Raw genomic sequence first — 3,977 nt, forward strand, 5'->3', positions numbered from 1 at the left:
TAATATATTATAGCTGCTTCTCCATCAGCAAAGCACAACCAATACAAAAGTTGCCATTGATCTAAAGTTGCTGCTTCTCCATCAACTTCTTTAGAATTTGTAACTTTTGCAGCATGATCCGAATCTGCTACTTCTCCATCAACAGAGCACAAGCACTCCAAAACAACATTAGCATCGAGCTACTGATTCTCTGCCTCTAGTTGTGATCTATCCAACCCAAGTTGTATCTATAATGAATAATACTCAATTAACGAGTAATGTCGACAAATTATTACTTATTAACTCTTTATTGATTATTACACTTTTTTTAGTCCCAATGACTGCTTTCTATAGTTGCGTTCTACTAATGTCAACCGTTGAGCTGTTTGGAAAAGTCTGGTGATAAAAACAAAAAAACAAAATTAACCCCATAAGTAGCAATTCAAATATAACTATATAGCAATGGAAAATTATACTTCTTCCAGCATGTTTCCAATAGTGGGTGTCTATATTTGATGGACCAAATAAATTCCTGCATATGTCTTTGATTGGTGCTTCTCCTCCATCTTGCTAATAATCATGTAAGAAGTAACAAAACATGTATGTATTAATTTTTTTTTTTAAAAAAAATAGTAATAATAATAAAAAATTTAATACAAGCAAAATGAATTATTAAAATAGTGCACACGTTTACGTTTCCACTTTACAGGTGCTTTTTGCTTCTTTGCTTTAACCTTCAGCACCCGTTTCTCCATCGCAAAAACTCTCCTAAAAAATGAGGGTCTGCCTTTCCCTCTCACAACTAGGGGGTTGAGTACCAGCTTTGAACTACCAATTGTAGTTGGCTCCAATGTCAAACAACTAACATTGGAACCTGTTTGGGTCATAGATAGGGGTCATAGATAGGGCTTATTGGTTATGACGATATAAGTCAATCATCCCATATAATTTTCCCTCTGCATCCTCAATGTGTTCATTGGAACCCGCTGCATAAGTCATATCTGATAACAGATATTCAATATACGTAAATATCTGTTAGTATCTCGACTGTGATCCCCTACATCATAGCTACTGTGAATTCAAGTTTATCTACTTTTGATATCCTTTCTCCATCAATCTAAAATGTGCTTAATCAACAATGATTTTATTTGGTTACATTTGAATATAGCCAAGATATGCCTACATAGTATCCTCTCATCTGAAATAACCTGCATGAACACTTTGCATCACAGTCTTCTTCATTAAAATCCACAGAATATGTAACCAACTTAGAGCATTGTCATTGGTTTGGCTAAATTCATCTTCAAATTTGGCCAATATCAACACCTGTTTACATTTGCCTACTCCATCAAAATTCAATCCCCACATTGGATTAGCCATTTATTCTCTATCTAATAATAAAATATTATTAAATTAATAAAATTTTTATTTAATTTATTTTCTCACATTTTGTAATTCTACAAATTAAATGTTAATAATAATTATATTCTAATTAGATTAATATTAAAAAAAGTATTATTAAACGTTAATAATAATAATTATATTATATTACATTAATATTATTATATTATAATTAAATTATTATTAAAAAAGTATTATTAAATGTTAATAATAATAATATTCTAATTAAATTTATATTAGAAAAAATATTATTAAATGTTAATAATAATTTTATTATATTATATTAATATTACAAAAAAGTATTATTAAATGTTAATAGTAATTATATTCTAATTAAATTAATATTAAAAAATTATTATTAAATGTTAATAGTAATTATATTCTAATTAAATTAATATTTAAAAAAGTATTGTTAAATGTTAATAATAATTATATTATATTCAATTAATATTAAAAAATATTATTAAATTTTAATAATAATTATATTCTAAATGTTAAATGTTAATTATATTGATCTAATTAATTTAATTTATTTGTTTGGAATGATAAATTAATATTTTAATGTTTGATGAATGAGTAGTGGTCTTCCATTTTTAGCCAATCACTATAGCAAAAGTCTAAATTATTTTGGATTTACCCAATCCAATGTAAAGGATTTTTTAGCCAAATTATATAAAATTTGGCTAAACATCTCATTTGACCAAGCCAATGTGAATGCTCTTATTGAACTCTTTAACACGAACTTCATTGTTGACCAGATAGGTTTTTATTCCACCAGCCTTTTTAAGTATAGATGGACCCATATCGAGCATATACATGACTTGCTGCTAAACTTCCCTAAATTTAGCGTTTGTGTACAACTCTTAAAATCTCTTTTCAATTGGAGATCTAGATATACAGGTGACATTAAATAAGTGAAAGTCCACGCTATTTTCATTGTCAATTTTCTTTTTCAATGAATTGTCAAACTAGTCAACAAACTCCTTTAAGTTAGTCCTCGCATGGACATAACTGTCAAAATGAGCATTACTGCTCTCACTTTATTGGGTTATATTCATTCCAGCCCAAAAGAATTCTTTCAACAAAACCAGTATCCAATGGCTACACTCAAGATATAAACTTTGCAACCAAGCGTTCTCATGCAAGTTGTAAGTGTTCATTAACCCCTCCCAATAACTCTCAAAGTCTTCAATACTTTGCGTGTCATACACACATTTCATCAACTGATTTTTCAGCCCAATTTTGTAGGCACCATGAGAGCCAAGGTTCTCGAGGACTTTTTTTTAGAATATGTCATAGGCAAAATCTATGTTGTGTTTATGGAAAGACAATAACAATTACATTTTTCATTGCTCCGTCTTGATCTATGATAATAGCTTTTAGAGCTATATCATCCATACACTGCAACCAGGTTTGGCATCCCTTATCTATTTGTTAGGAATGTGGTGTTGAATATTACTACATCACCAAAATCCTGATAGGCTATGCTATTACGTGGATCTGTCCAAAAGACATTCTTCAACCTTCCATCATCATCTAAATCCATCAAAGCAAAAAATATGTTGTTCTTGTACTGATGCGCACCTCCTCGTTGCTTTCGAACTGGAGCGCGATGGTGCGGCATCGCCAAAGGCATGCGATGATCACCTCAAAGGTGGTGGACTGGTGCAGGTGATGCGGTACAAATCTACGGATGGCAGACACCTCGGTACGGCCGAAAAAGAAGGAGCGACTAATCATGTCCTCGAGCGGAGTGATGTTGCCACCCTTGGTGTCGATCACCTCGTCGTACTAGCGGTGCGTGCATGTCAACCGTGTTGGGTCCCTCGCATTTAAGAGATGTCTCTGCCATACGGGTAAGACCGAAGGGGCACCCGCCCCCAGCCAACTCGCCCACGGCTATCATGAACTGGACCACACCAGCGGCATCGCTCATCGTGTGGTTGAGACGTAGTCCGAAGATGAACCCGCCGCATTTGAGCCGCGTCACCTGCATGAAAGCCATGAAGATTCCAACACATGTTCCACTTTTGTGGTGGGGGGGGGGGGGGGGGGGGGGGGGCTAAAAAAGTTCCCAAGTTCCTTAGCAGAATTTGTACCTGAATAAGCAGTAAGGGGCAATGAAGAATCCCTCCAGAGCCTGGAAGGTCAAAAAGAAGCTCCTCCAACCACGGGAATGGAGGTCGAAGAGCATCACCAAACTGCTCAAGTGTAACATCGGCATCTGCCTCGATGAATACGACACCCTCACCGGTGCATTCTACTACAAGTTTCCTTCCAGGCCCTTCTCTAAGCCTACCCGCAAATGGATAGTAAAACACAAGTGTTTGAGCAAGTGCCTCTCTAATGACTTTCACAGGGTCTCTCCCTTGCATCGAGGGATCGTGTCTATAAAATTGTATCCCCGGGATTTGAAATCGAAGACTCTCTTGATCGTCGATATTAGAAAGTTGTTTGAACTCGTAGGGTGTGGGCTTAGCTGGAGCAATTAACTCGGGCTTACCCCTTCGTACTGTGAATACCAGAGACTGAGTGGGTGCTGCCATGTCAAGAAAATGGGTCTTACCTCTTAGCAGACTCCGTACTGTGTGTGCACT

At 35.2% G+C, this 3,977-nt stretch overlaps 1 pseudogene; it reads right to left on the reverse strand.

The window, feature by feature from the left end:
• Positions 1–2,777: 2,777 nt before the first annotated feature.
• On the reverse strand, positions 2,778–3,977 carry LOC122314367 (annotated as a pseudogene).

Source organism: Carya illinoinensis, chromosome 6 (genome assembly GCF_018687715.1).
Source record: "Carya illinoinensis cultivar Pawnee chromosome 6, C.illinoinensisPawnee_v1, whole genome shotgun sequence".
NCBI classification, from domain to species: domain Eukaryota; kingdom Viridiplantae; phylum Streptophyta; class Magnoliopsida; order Fagales; family Juglandaceae; genus Carya; species Carya illinoinensis.